The following is a 16351-nucleotide window of genomic DNA, read 5'->3' as shown; positions in this document are numbered from 1 at the left end:
TATATATATATATATATATATATATATTCAGAGAAATATTTATGTGGCTTGAATAAGTTTATAAACTTAAAGGGTGAGAAGCAATTCACTATTGAGAGAGTTAGGAAAGGGCATTCTTGGCAAAGAGGACATTATAAGAGATGTCAGAGATGCATGAAAAGATAGCCAGTTTAGGGAACCCTCCTAGTAGAACATGAGATATATCTCATGAAACTGTTAAGTCACGGGCAGTTTCAGGATAGGATGTTAGCAGGTGTCCAGTTATGAAGATTGTAGATACAGGGTATACTATGATAAGGATTTGGAACTCAAAATCCAAAGTGGGTTCAGATGGTTACACAGCAGTAAAACACATTGTACTGTGAGGCAATCCTACTTGAGAAAATTCCAAGTTCAAGTTTGGAGACTTTCCTGAGTACTCTAGGCACAAATGTGTCCGTGACCTAGGACTGGCTGAAAGGGACAGTGGGTGGGGAGGTCACAGTATAAAGACACTGTTGGGAATACATTCTCTCTCTCTGAGAATAAATTGATGCTAAACTTTTAAAAAATAAACTTTTAAAAAAAGATCAAGAGAAGATTGATTTTCTTAGCATAATATTTAAGGTTTATATTACATTGTAAATTTTATGTGGCATTTTATGCCATGCTATAATAAATCAGTATTTTTTTTTAATGTTTGCCCATACCTTAAGTAAAAGTGCTATTCCTGGAATAGGTACAATTGCTCTGGTTTCACCTAAAGTTAACATGTTGCTGAATAACTTTTAGTCATGCAAAGTACAGGTGCAATTTACAGTGCAGCGATGCTGTGACATAATGAATTTTTTAAAAAGTGAGTATAATTAGATTATCTGTGTTAGAGAAATTTAACTCTAGGGATAACAAAGACTATAACCTGCACTTTGGTAAATTAGGAAAGATATGTGGAAGGTTATTGTAAGAGACAACTGATGTTCAAACACTAACAGTATAACTTGAGAAAAGAAACAGCTTTGAAAGAGTTTACAGGATAATGGACGCTCCCTGGAATTAATTGAATTATTTATATTTTATAAAATGTTTGTTTTCCAACTGTTGTCTCAAATAACTCTGTGCACAGGATCCATTTCCCTCTGGGAGTCACTCATTCACTTCTTGGTCCATATTGTAACCACCATTGGACAGAACTGTGTGACATAATGCAGACATAGCACCTTCCACTCCAGAGATTCTACTTCATTTTTCAATATTGACTAACCTCTTTCAGTCAGTAGAGCCTGGAAGAAGTCGAATTTACTCATTTATCTAGCCAGGAGATCTAAAGGTATAATATGTGACCTTAAAATTGCGTTGAAGAGAACAAAAGTTGATTCCAAGATTAAATTATTGCATATAAACCTCTAATCTACCAAAGTCTTAATCCAAAAGTGATTTTTCAGAGATAGAAAGATTTATATTGCTAAGAATCTATTTTTAATATAGTTTTTTTTTTTCCGAATAAAATAAAGGTATATTTCAGTTACATATAAAAATGTCACTTCTGGCCCAGCTGCAGTGTACATGCTAGTAAAACTGCTACTCTGCATGGTAAACCCACAGGAGAGGTTCGTTTTGATTCCTGGTCCAACCTGAAGGCCAGGCGTAGCCATGCACACCTGTAATCCCAGACTGGGGAGGCTGGGGTGAGAACATGGTAAGGTTGATGCTGGTTCACACAAAACAGCTAGACCCTGTCTAACCAAGTGATAACCAAGTAAGTAAATGAACAAACAAAAACCTGGGACAATCTCTATCCCTGTATCTTTGAATTTAGCAGTTCATGACTAGACCTGAAAGACTCAAGTAAACAATAAAGTCTGTCTCTGAATCTACCCTACAAACAGACTTTTTGATGTGACAGAGGGGGGAAAAAAAAAAAAAAAAAACATGGCAACTGCTGTTTAAACCGTTTTCTGAGCAAGCGACATAAATCATGTGTACTGAGAAGATGTGGATGTTTAAATGCCTTACTTATCTTCCATTAACAGTCAATTAGCCTGAGGAGAAAACTTTTAGTAGAAGGTGTGGGAGGAATTGTCAGAACGTTTACCGGAGGCGGATCAAAAAGTAATAATGATCTCCATGCCAAGATGCCTCCTACTCCCCAAATCCCCATGAAATCTCAACAATCCCTGAGTTAAGCAGATGTGATTCTATGTGCTAGAAACAGAGGGAAGAAGGGATAAAACAAAAAACAAAACAAAACAAAAAAACAACAGAACTGGTAATTTGGAAAAAAAATTCATTTTGGGAGGAAATACCAACGTTAATATTCACAAATGGAAAATAACTGAAACTAAGCCAGGAGAGGGTTTTTAAAATATCAAAGACTTAAAATTGTAATCAGAGTCAGAAAAATAGTGCTGGTCTTTTATAAGCCTTTCAGAAGGGTAAACTATAGCATATAAAAAAGAAGTTATATAAACAGGGCCATTGATGCTGTCCCCTAGAATTCTATTTAATCATTATGTATACTTGATGAGCACAGAAAATATGAGTCAGAAAAAGTAATGAAAATAAGAATGGTGTTTCACTGAGGGCAAACACAATGAAACTCAACTTTTCATGTAAGATATGGCTTCTCAAATAGTAGACAGGATATATCTGAAGTTATGAAATATATTAACATTTGCAGCCTGGCATTGTCCTCCAACCTACATTCCAGAATGTTGTTTGTGAGAAGTTAGGAGAGTAGAGTATAAAGCAGAGATTAAGAGTGCTAGTTCTGGGGTACCTAGGCAGTCAGCAGCATATCTTCAAGCTCTGTAGAATCTTAAAAAAATGACTTGACTTTAAAAAAACACAGGGGGGACAGACAGTTAGTGTAATGGCTATGTCACTGAACTCTCATGTAGTCAACCGAGGTTCGAGTGCAGGACCCAGTGGCTTAAACTCACGCTGGGCATGTATGTGTGCGTGCCCAAGATCCCAAGAAGAGAATGGAGGAGAAGGGATTGCAGGGAGGCCATCCCCCCTGGGGGGTGATTTCTCACTTTCTATTTCTCTGTCTCTCTCTGTCTTTCTGGCGAGCACAGACACCCTATAACAAAAACCTCTCAAAAAAACAAACAAACAAACAAAAACATTGAGGGCCAATCTGCGGCCTGGTGGTTAAAGTCTGTGTGTGTGTGTGTGTGTGTGTGTGTGTGTGCATGTGCATGTGTGTGTGTGTGCATGAGTACCCAAATTCCTGAAAGAAGGGAGAAATGGAGAAAAGGGATTGTGGGTGATTATTCCCCATGGAGATGCTTTCTCATTTTCCCTCTCTCTCTTTCTCTCTTTACATCTCTCTCCTGTGAACATTAATTTGAAATCCAGGAAGTTACAGAGAAATGTAGAGGAAGGTCTAGTTCACCATTTGTTGGGCCTTGTCCAAGGCTGACCTCTTTCATAATCATAGCATAGTATCAAGCCCCAGCAACTAGCAAAAGTACAATCGAAAGTATAATTATATTTCAGCATTATCTATGTACTACTTTGTGCATTTGAGTGTGTGTGAGGAGAGGATTTCTGTGCAATTGTATGGCATGTGTATTTTCATGAAGCTACCACCACAATCAAGATGTAGAACTGAACTGTACCATGACCGAAGAGCTCTCCTGTGTTGCTCCTTCGTAGCCACACCTGCTCCTTTTCACTTCAACCCTAACCTCAGCCAACCACTAATCTTTTCTCCATCTCTACTATTTAATTATTTAAAGAGTGTTATATATATATAGACTCAGCATATGTAACCTTTTAAGGTTGGATATTTTTCACTTAGTAGAATTTCTTTGAGTTTACGCAAGTTGTCGCATGTATCAATAAATCATTTCTGCTTATTGCTGAATAGTGTTCCATGGAAATGAAAATCCCACAGATTGTTTAACAGCCCCCCCCAAAGAGATTTGTGTAGCTCCTGATTTGGCTCTATTGTACATGAAGCTGCTATGAAAATTTGTATGTAAGTTTCTGCATGATTAAAAATGTTCCTTTCTCCTAATAAATGCCCAAGGATGAAATTGCCAGGTCCTGCAGTAAATATATTTTGAGTTTTAAAAGCAAGTGCCAAACTATTTTCCAGAGCAGCAACGTGCAAATGATCCAATTTTTCTGGAATCTCACCAGCATTCGATGTTATACTTTTTTATTTTTAATTTTAGTCATTACAGTAGGCTTATACCATTTGCTTGCTGTGATTATAATTGCCGACACTCCATCCCTGCATCACTATTGCTGGAACAGAGGAGATAAAGTTTTACAAAAAAATGACTAAATCTATCCAAGATAAACTGCCCAATTCTGGAGACTCAAATGAACATAATTCAAACAACAATGTTATAGAGACATGAAAACAATAATAAAGAAATTGAGATTGCAAATCTTATTATTTTTTAAAGAGATTTCTGCTTTAGGACATGAGTGCTCACTGAGGAGAGAGAGATAGAGACAAAGACAGAGAGAGGGGAAAGTGAAAACTCACTCTCCAAGGGGATGGCCAGGCCACAATCCTTTCTCCTCCATTCTCCTCTCAGTATCTGGGGCATGCATGCACACGCACTTAGTGTGATTTTTCAAGCCACCAGGACTTGAACTGAGGTCGTCCATGTGGGAGTCTAGCGATGTAGCTTCTATGCCATTCGTTGCCCCCCACCTTGACCTTTATTATTAAAAATGTGGCCCAGGGCTAGCCCACAGCATAGTACTTAAGAGGGCTGGATCCCACATGGCTAGCCATGCAATTCCAGTCCTAGACCCAGCATCTTGAGAAACACATGGGGTGCATGTGCATGCATGCCAGAAATCCCAAAAGAAGGGGAAAATGGAATAGAATGGATTGTATTGTGACCATCCCTCACAGGAGATTTTTCTCAATTTCCTCTCTCTCATTCTATTTCTCTCTGGCAAGTGCACTCTCTCAAAATATATAAAAAAATAATTAAAAATAAAAATGTGGCCCATATAGGGCTACATAAGAACAACATGAACGGCCAGCAGGTGGTGTGGTGGTTGAGGGTGCTGGACCTCCACATGGCTAACCATGGTTCGAGTCCTGGAATTGGCGTCTTGCTTTCTAACTTTCTCTCTCTCTCTTCCTCTCTCTCAGTCTCTCTCTGGTCAAATTAAAATAAGTAAAATAAATAAATAAAATTATATAAAACAATTTTAAAAAAGAATAACATGAGAGTTCATTAAAAATGTAAAATCTCAGGCCCCAGCCTAGATGTACTAAATCAGAATCAGTATGTTGACATTATCCTCAGGTGATTCCTAAGCACCACTTCAGACAACGGAATACAGAAATGGGAATATACTCTGCCCCCTCAACACGCATATACACGTCCCCACACATACTCATTTTAGCTTCTCTAACGTTCTTTATTCCCTTCTGTTAGAGTACAGCAGCAGTAGGGCTCCTGGCTTAGCGTAGAAAAAAAGAGAATGAGAAGTTAAGCTGATGAATTTACTGCTGAGCTATTTAGAGCTACTCTTTATTCTTTTTATTTGTAAAGTTTGTGATTGTCAAAATAAAGTATTTATGGCTTGAAATTTAAGTACAGTGATAAATCCTCAATTTCAAACTTTAAAAGCTTATTAAATTACTTGGCAAGTACTTGCTATTCTTATCTCTAAATAAATGAACAAAAGTGAGGAAATTAAGTCAGTCTGCACTTTTGAGTAATACGTGCCCTTTATTGGCATTGGTACTTACTGTTTTCAAAAAATGTGCTCCATTTAGGTTCCTTATTCTTTCCATGAATGAGGCATAACAAGGAGAGATAAAGGCAGTTTTGGGGGGCTGGAAAACTGGGAAGGGACGTATAAAAGTAAAATACTAACATATTAAGTCAAAGCATCCAAAATATTGATCTAAGCATCTTACATAGGAGAGATCTAGGATTAAATTAATAATCGTTATTGGCATGTTTTGTAAAAGGGTTACAATTAAAATGTATGAACTTCAAAGGGAAAAAAAAAAAACAGTTGTAAAGTGAATTGCATTCATCTATTGGAATTCGTTTCCAATCTAAAGTTGTCTAATTAAAGTGAAGTTATTGCCCAAGTTTTTCTGTGCTCTTTCAATGTTGCTCTTTCCACCCTAGTCTTTTACTGAATGCTCTATAAAATAAAAATTATATTAGCAAGTTTCTCCTAACTTTTTATGCCAGAATCTCTATGAAATCAATTGGTTAAACTTTTAGAACAGTAACAGCTAACATGCTTCATGTCTGTTTTGTACTGTTTGTTCATGGGGAAAGTGTGGAGTTAGTGTTGGTCCTTTAACTAACGAGTGACTTTGCCATAGAAATATACCTCTGAAAACTCAACTATTTTGTTTTTAAAATTCCTTTTCTGTTCAGCAAGTTTAAAACTGTCTAGTCCTCACTACACCATTTCTGCAAATGACCCTGAAAATGTTTGTGTGTCAGTATCACTTAGCATTTCCCACCACCGCCTCAATAACATGCGGGGTGTTGATGGGTTTTTAATACTAATGATACCAGCTTTTCTATCCTGCAGGGAATCAAAATCATACATCTAACTCCCATCCTATGGCAGATTTCTCCCTTAACTAAAGCAATTTTTTCATGTCCCGTTCGATGCCTTTAGGCATACTGTATTTTCTTCAGAAAACTATGAATTGAAAACTCTGCACCTTGAGCTCAGTCTAAATTACATATTATTCTTTAAATGTATTACTTGCAGCAAAACCAAAACATGACCATGGCATCTCAGTGTTTATAAAGATGTGCCAATTTTAACATCTCGTGCAGCTGCTTATTTTCCCAGCAGCTCCTTTTTTTTATAATTAAAATCTAAGTCCTAATTCTAATCTAAATTTGCTATATCCACTGTTACCCTCTGTCCCCAAGTTTCCACTAGACTTGAGCCATTATTTTAAAGAAATGAAGACAGTCATGCTATGTATTCAGTACATGCCTGCTGAGAACAATGCCACTACGGAATCTTATAAGAAATTAGAGATCATTTTATCAGAAACTCAAGATCAACTTCCACACCTGACAATCTCGTCTCTTTTATCACAAGAGGTAGGGCCCAAACCTCACTGGGCATTTATTCTGCTCATGAGCAATTTCAATGAATAGAGTATTTCTTTATATTAAATTCTTCTTATGCCTTTGCACACTGGTTCTTATCTTTTAGAACTAACCTCTTCTGAATTACATCTATTAAAGTATTTGGAAGTTTTGTATAAGTTTCTTCCTACTCAAGGTTTAAAATTTCTCATTTCTTAATTGATGGATTCTCAATAGACAGTATTCCTGGCACCAAGTAGGCGATTAACAAAAATTTCACAGATAAATGACATCTTCTGATGTACTCTGGATCGTGTATTTGGGTTTAAAAATTCCCTTTATATGTTCGCCATGCTTTTATTTTGTAGTTTGATGTTTAGGCTATCCGAAAAATCTTGGATCTAGCTCTATTCCATGCTACTCCAGTCATTCCATATTTATATAGAGTATAGTATTTCAGTTAATTATCATGATTTCTGAGCTATGTCATTATCAGGTTAATAATTGTGCTTTCTTTTTTTAATTTTTATTATTTTTGGGGGGAGATTTTTGCTATAGGGTGCATGTGCTCACCAGATCATGTTCATTTATTTGTTTAAATTCTTCATTTATTTTATTCATGATAGTGTGTGTGTGCACATGAGTGAGAGGGAGAAAGGGAGAAACACCTTTAACAAGGTCTTGCTGGCATGATCTCCCTGTCTTCAGCTCCAACTCTTCAGGACCCCAGGCAAATAATCAATTTCTAAGCCAACCCAGGTATAGTAGCCATGGTCAGCTACATGACTTCTAGCACAGCTAGTCAGTTTTGAAACTGACTACATAACCAGGTGAGGCCAATTTATGTTCCTTTATAATGACTTCTCTGACCAGGATCTTTCCTTCCTCACTTTGGCCTTCATTGTTCGCATAAAATTTGTTATTTCTTTTTCTATGAAGAAAACTTTTCTAAAATTACTTTGTAGATAGACTACCTTTAGTAATATTTTCAAGTACTATTGTAGTAACCTTAAGAACGGTTACATTATTAAGGGTTAGACTAGAAAGTGAATTTCTGTCAAATAAGTCAAATTCCTTCATTGAATTCCAGTTTACTTCAGGGATATGTTCCCACCTTGCTGACGACAATGTTCAGAGGAAAATGCCAAGAATAAACTCCAGCTATCATCAGCACAAAACAGGAAGAGTCAGCGAAGCAAGCATCAGCTCCTCACATCATATTCCCATTTATTTTTTTCCCCCTCAACATGCAACAGATATAAACAGCAGAGAAACAACTTTTATGTCTTGAGCAGAATTCCATTAATCTAAGTCTTCAGGGACCACATTCCAACTCTGTCATTGATTTTCTAATTCATTTTTTTGGCCAGTGTCTGATGTCGATTGCCAAATTCTCAATATACAGGTACATATTCCATTGAAAAAATAAGTGCTGTAGAAAGTTATACCTTTAAACTCAGGAAAGAAATCAATTCAGACCTGGTCAACTAAACATTTACAAAAACACAAACAAACAAAAACTGTATCATCCAAAATAACAATTTTATTTTTATTTCAATTGTGCCTGGACAGAAAGCTTTTAATTAATTGTCGCAGTGCAGTTTGATGTTAATTATATGTTGGAAAGAAAAGAATGCCAAGATGAGCACTCTAAACCTCTTCATGTATATGTCAGCTGTAAGTAATTTTTCTCTGAGTTTAACGTTTTTACATTGAAAATAGTTCATCCTCTCTGGAAGGGCTGCATTTAAACTACCAAAATGATGCTTAAACGTTCTGCAATTTTTATCCATCCCTAAAACTTTTTAAACTTCCCATAAAAAAGAAATCGAAACAGAACTACTAAACCTTCTGCACACACGTGGGAAAATGGGCCTCCCTGATGTCTCAAATCACAGGAAATTTTTCATTTTATCCACACAGCTTCAGCTAATGCACGTAATAGAAATGGATATTAGAAATCTATTCTCATTTGTTGTAATATGAATGCTAGTGGAGAAAACAGTAAAAATCTGCAGCGTCTGCACATTTCCCGGCACTCTAGTTTGTGGGAGGGGAAGTATTATGTACACATATTCTGGTCTATTCTGGCACAGGGATCATATTTAAAGAGCTACATGTCTTTCGCATCAAGGACTTTAGGCTTAAGGATGCTCTACACAGATTTCCATGAATTAACCTTCTTCAGATTGGGGGATGGGGCATCTCTCTACATGGATTCAGAAGGATTTAGATGTGTGATATTGGCTTAAGTTTTTAATTATGCATTTCTTTATAGTAAATGATAGTGTATGACTTCTTTAAAAAGAAATAGAGGTAGCTACCCTTAGTAGTAGAAATTAGAGACAAAAATACTCTGGTATTCTAGAATCTCTAAAAACTTATGTTGTGCCTGTAGTTCTTTCTTATTTATTTTCTGCATACACAGAAACATACAGAGGTGAAAAAAAACATGGATTTTTAATACATTTTCTTAAATCTTTAAAAGTATTCTGGGGGTAGGAGATTTTATATTCTTCTAATTGAGGAGTATGTTTCCTGGCCCACTGGAATAAAAAGGTACTTAAATTGGCATTCTGCTTCCTTACAGATCATAAACTTTGTCATTGTCCACTATTTTCACATTCTTAATCATCAGTAATAACTCACTTCTTTTTTTTCTTTTTTTCAACTTCAATAGGCATGCACTTACCACACTGTGATCCTTGCATCTTCATTCTCCTCTCAGGACTTCTCTCGGGACTTGGGCATGCACACACATACGTCCAGGGCGTTGTTCAAGCTGCCGGGTGGAACAGGAATCACACAGTTGGCCATGTGGGATCCAGCTGCCTTAACCACCTTGCCAGTGTATGGCCCAGGAAGAGCAGCTTACCTTTTTTTTTTTCCCTTGAGGCTTAATTTATTTATTTATTTTTACATTTTTCCACAAACATTTACTTTACATATGAAAAAATTTTAGCTCATACTCCATAGTTCTTGACAGTTTACAAATACCTTTAAAAATTTCAAAATACTGAATTTTAAAGATAATGTTCAATATAGTTCTTATAATTTTGTATAATTTTATGACTCTATAATAACAGAAGCAGTACGGTTTCAAATATATATTTTTTTTAGAGTGCAGACACTTGGTATATATTAAGTGGGGACATACAATACCTTTTTGAAGGTTCTTATTATCCAGATTATAGAAACCTATGCGAATTGCCAACTCCTTTACGTATCTGAGGAGGATTTTGAGGTGAACACATGTCTATAGAATTAAAATCTCAGATTTCCATGGTCCTTGACAGAGTGACTACATTTTTGGTAAGTATCAACTTTCAAGGACTAGCCCATGACATGGTATTAAAATGTATTAGACTCAATAATTTGCCCAGGTATTTTTATTTTCTTTATAGAAACCACATAGCTTCTGTCCTTGAGCACAAGTGATTAGGCAGATTTATTTTGGATAAAAATGTGTTATCTTAGAATACAATGTAAAAAAATAAATAAAACTAAAAAGTAGGTGAGTCACTACTGGTGATTAAGAATGTGAAAAGAGAAGTTGACAAAGTTTATGAAAGGGGAACCTCTCAACCACATCATATTTTCTTATTTACATGTCATATCAGTGTTAGGATTTTAATCTGAAGATACAATACAGAAATGAAATATAGATTGAAACCTTGTTGAGATGTGGTGTCGGGGGGAAGAAGTATAGTTCAGAGCATTTTTGAAGTTTTTGTTCACCAATTCTTTTTCTCTTTTGCAGACCTAAAACCACAAAATAAGTCCTTCATGAAAATACAAGATTTTCTCTCCTGCTCTTTCCATAAAACCAAACCATAATTCAGTTTGGCAACTGGCATAGAGAGTTATCTAAACTTATTTCTACCTTAGTGTTTGTTTCAAGTATATGATAAGCCAAGCTCTTTATGAAATACCAATAAAATATTAACTCAAGAGGGATGCAGGTTCAGTGTGTGATCTAGAAATTAATACTTACCTATTGACAAAGTACATCACTCACTCACTTTATCAATCTTTTTCTCCATATTAAGCCATACAGCATTAACAAGGAAAATGGGAACACCGGAGGCTGCCTTTTTTTTTTTTTTTCTTCACCAGAAAGACAGAGAGGGACAGAGACAGAAAGCAAGAAATCACCCCCCAGGGGAGATGGTCACACCACAATCCCTTCTCCTTCATTCTCCCTCAGAATTCTGGGCACACACAGATGTGTGCCAGGTGTCAGTACCAAGTCGCCGGGTCTGGGACTCAAACTGTGGTCGACCACATGGGAGTCCAGTGATGCAACCACTATGCCATCTGCTGGTCTCCTGAAGGCTGCCTTTAAAATAAAACAAATTGGGAACCAGCAGTTAGCGTAATGGCTATATCGCTGGACTCCCACGTAGTCGACTGCGGTTCGCGTCCCGGACCCAGTGGCTTAAAACTCACGCCGGGCATGTGTGCGTGCATGCCCAAGATCCCGAGAGGAGAATGGAGGAGAAGGGATTGCGGCGTGACCATCCCCCCTGGGGGGTGATTTCTCGCTTTCTGTCTCTACGTCTCTCTCTGCCTGTCTGGCGAGCGCATGCGCCCTATAGAGAAAACCTCTCAAAAAAAAATAAATAAATAAAATAAAACAAATTATCAAACCTCTGCATTGTTAAAAGATATGTAAAATGTAAGTTTTAAACAGAATTATATGTACTTAGTGGGCAAATAAACATGCATTTGAAGAATGCCTTAAATAAGATTTGACATTGGTAGAGCACAGGTGATGTATCAGTGGCATATCTTGCCCCAAGAATAACCACATTAGAGTTGATGTCTTAGAACAATTTCAATTCCTTAACATGACATAATTCTTTGATGATATATTTTCAGAAATAAAATCAAACACATTGACAAGTAAAGACTAAAAAGGCAAAGCATAACATCACTACAACATCAGTTTGTAGTTAATCTTTTGAATCCAGAGTTTTGGAAGATAAAATTCACAATTGGGACATTTTCATTGCTTACCTCATACTATTACTTTCAGGCATTATTGCCAAGCAATTGACCTTCCTTAAGCAAGGGCATCACTTACCATTTGTAGTCCATAGCCTCAATTTCTTTCCACAAGTAATTGTATTGATTATATTCAATGTTTCCAATGGAGAGCGTTCTGTGCTAAACACGTTTTTGCTAAGTCATTTATATGTATGATTTTATTATTATGAGACTCCTTGGCTGAGCTGGCTCTTTTCCATGTAGTCTATATTGTCATGTCATCTTGGCATTACTTGTATTGGTTTGCTGAGAAAAGTTCATTTTTTTTTTCAGTCACAATGAGCCAAATAATTCCATGTAAAGTGCATTTATATGAAGAGTTTTAAACTGTCTCAAGTAACAAATCGAAAGTCATACAAATAGAATTGCACATTTGAAAGAAAAGAAAAAAAAAACAAGAACTTTTCTTTGTCTCTATCCTCATCATCCTCATGCTGTGTTGGTCACTACAGTTTTCTCTGTTCAATGAACTTAATATAAATACATATGGCAAGGATGTGACTTATGCTGACTTCGTTGAGTCTTTCATATAAATGAAAACCTGTGGTTAGCAAAATATTGTGTAAATAAATAAAAAAGAAAAAAACAGACAGAAATATAATCATAACTTAAAATATTATTAATATCAAACATATCAGGATAATTGTAAAACTAATTATATTGGCTATTCCCTCAGGTAGAGTTCCTTGAATACATGAATGGACAAAATAGTGACAGGGTTTTATATTCTCAGGAGATGAATTTTAGTCATATAAAAGTTTAGGACGTAATTTGCAATGAGTATTCATAAAATTAATCACAGCTCCATCTCTCTAGGAAGCAAGCAAGCATCTTTAGTAAAAATCTACATTTTAAAAAAAGTACTGAAATTAAAGTCATTTTCAGGTAGTGTGTCTTCAAATAAAAATTTAGAGACGGAGCAGATAAAGTCATGTAGTTAATAAGAAATGTTCCTCAGATGCCTTTGACAGCTTTCATAGCTTTTTGAAAAAACTAGAAATAATATATGGGAAGATCATTAAAATTAGAGATAACGCCATCAGAATGGGCAAGAACACTAGCAAACACAAAATTAAGATAATGGATCTGGGAATTTCATACTGAAACATAAAACGGGCAAGACAAGTTATGTTTTGTTTTAGGTTTTTTTTTTTTTTTTTTTTCCTGCGTTTCTTGGTCTAAAATATATAAGCTGCTTCTCATATATCTCAGGGAGAGATTTTGGCTGTGGGTTTGTGCCTCAGCTGAGTATTGGAATGAGAATTATTACAGGAGTTGAAGATGGAGTGGGTCACCAATGAAGTACTATGTCCTTTCTGTATCCACCTAAGCTTTCTTGAATCCCTACCTTCCATCCTGAAAAAAAAAAGCAACAAAACTTCTAAAATGTGACATTTTCTAAAAAGAGCAATCTGAGAAACCCAATTACCATCTTATTCACTCATTCTTTTTTTGTTTTCCCACCCTCTCCTTTACAGTAACTGATATCAGAGGTTTTGTTAGAGTCTCAACGGAGCTGCCAGTCACTAATTGTAGCCCTTCTCCGTTAATGTTTGATGAGGTAGATTTCTTTACATTGCCATTCATCCTGTCCACAAACCAGTTGAATTTGATCAGTACTTCTAAACTATATAATTCTGTATTGTGCTAAATTTCAGAGGGAAATGAAGCAGCAAAAGAGTTTGTGGTCACAGAGTTTTCAGGATGACAATAATTTGCCCCAAGGAAAGTATAATGAATATTCATCAGATACTTATCGGTCTTTCTTTCCAGCTCCGCCTCTGACAAAACAGACTGTACACTGTGAGCATGTTTATATTCCATGTGACCAAGTCGGATACTTGGTAATGGCAATGCCTGACATTTCTTAGGGAAAAATTTAACAGCTTAACATGAATTGAGCACACGGCAAGATAGCCACCAACATGGTTTTATTTTTCAAAGATTCCCCAGGATGGAAGAAATGTTCATGGACCTGACAAGCATAGTGATTGCTTTTCCTCTGGGTAATAAAACTAGCTTCATTTCTCTCGCTTTTGCCTGTAGTTCCTAAATGCAAAAGAAAAGCAATTATCACATGAAATATATGCCTAAGGTACTCTTCTTGCATTAGTCAGTAAGCATCTATTTCTCTTTCAATTCAAGATCTTTTGGAAGAAAAGAAAAAATTCTAGGTAATGTATGTACCTAAACTATTTGTGAGGTTTGGCAAGTTTCTTCTTCTTCTTCTTCTTTTTTTTTTTTTTTTTAGCGTGTATCACTGCAGTGATACTTGGGCATTTGGTGGAGCACTCACTTCTTCCTGTAGCTACAGACAGTTCTTTGGGCTTTGGTGGGATGGCCATGCCACAATCCCTTCTCCTTCATTTTCTTTTTGGGATTTTGGCCACTCACACACATGTGCCTAGGGTGAGTTTAAGCCACCGGGTCTGGGACTCGAACCCAGATGACTACATGGGAGTCCAGCGACATAGCCATTACACCAACTGCTGGTCCCTTTTTTTTAAAAAAAAGTTTCTTTATAATCTATTTAATTGACTCTAATATAGACAGAAATCTGTTTTTCTCTGATTATGGCAAGAAAGTTCCTTCTAGTTTTCTATTTATTTATTTTAAAAATTTCTTCTTTTCAGAGATTTTTGCTATAGGGTATATGTACTCAATGGAAAGACAAAGAAACAGAAAGTGAGAAATCACCGGCACTGAGGATAGGGGATGGCCATGCCACAATCCCTTATTTTCCATTCTCCTCTTGAAATTTTGAGCACACACACACACACACACACACACACACCACCAGTGTGAGTTTCAAGGTTCCAGGCCTGGGACTTGAACTGTGGTTGGCCATGTGGCAGTCCAAAGACATAATCATTATGCCATCTGCTGGCCCCTAGTCTGTTATTTTTAAAAATGGCTTAGAAACAAGACAAGTTCTTGAACAAGACAAATTCTACCAATGAATTTCTTTCATACATAGAAGCTTAGATTAAAACTAACATTTGAGACAAACAATGAACTGATTTGAGGATTATGTTAGAAATTGATCTTTCAAAAATAGTATTTATTACTTAGATATTTCATAGACGTTTTTGCTTCAATTCAAGCAGGACATTTTGCTTAACATACCACTGTTTCCTAAATAGAATCCAAACTAATAAAACAAAAATGAAAGAAAATGGTAACTACGTTTTGGGTGTTTCTATACTAAATCACAGGCTGAAAATAAAAAGTTAATCTTAAAAATATGTGTGAAATGAATGAATTGGATCAATTAGTACACTGTTATTTTTTCTGTTCTAGTCACTCTGGTGCAGTGTTAACACAAGTGCCCTGCAAGGCAGGAAACCACGTGGACGATCTCAGGACAGATCCCAGTGTCCACTTTAAAACAGTTGTGTTTGCATGTAGGCACCCAGAATCCTGAGAAGCAGAAGGCGGGAAAAGAGGATCATGCCACAAGGAATCCTACTAAGGGTGCTTTCTCTGTCTTTCTCACCCTTCTCACTCCCACTCCCTTGGGTATATGCATATGCTCTACTATTAAAAAAAATATATTTTTTCAGTTTCAACTTTGGCACAATTCATCAGTAACTCTATTTACTCATATTAAGATGGTCAAGTTAGTTGAATGTAGTATAGATTTTGGCTCTCTGTCATTAAATACAAAGCCAGGCAAAACAGTTCTCAATAAGTACTGTTTAATGAGTAAGTTAAAAAGGTTAATTAACTTTTGAAGTGTTTACCCCATGCTTATTCAAATAGCTGCACATACTTTAACACATACCTACACACACATACAGAAACTGTACTAAGTGCAAAATATACAATAATGAACAAGATAAAAGTTATCTTTGATTTTGTAGAGCTTACATTGCTGCGAGGGTGAAAATAATCACAAAAACACTTTTGAAAAAAGATTGAAAAATTACAGCTTTGAAAGTTGAATAGGAGCAATAAAGGAAGATGACGGGCTGATTAAATAATTTTCCTAAAGTCAAGGAAAGCCTTCCTGAGCAAGAACACTCAGCTGAGATCTCAAGGGCGAGAAGGGGCCAACTATTCTAACAGTTCTAAGAGAGAGGTGAGGAGAGGAGAGGAGGAGAGCAGGAAAGAGGATGAGAGAGGAGGAGGAAGGAGGGGAGTAAAGGAGGGAAGGAAGGAAAGGAGAAAGCGTATATAGGACGAAAGGAGGAACAGATAAGAAGGAAGGGAAAAAGAAAGGAGATAAGAAATATTTGCTAATTATGGAGTATTCTTTCCCT

The sequence above is a fragment of the Tupaia chinensis genome, unplaced genomic scaffold (genome assembly GCF_000334495.1).
Source record: "Tupaia chinensis unplaced genomic scaffold, TupChi_1.0 Scaffold000126_2, whole genome shotgun sequence".
NCBI classification, from domain to species: domain Eukaryota; kingdom Metazoa; phylum Chordata; class Mammalia; order Scandentia; family Tupaiidae; genus Tupaia; species Tupaia belangeri.
Note: the sequence above shows the minus strand (reverse complement) of the source record.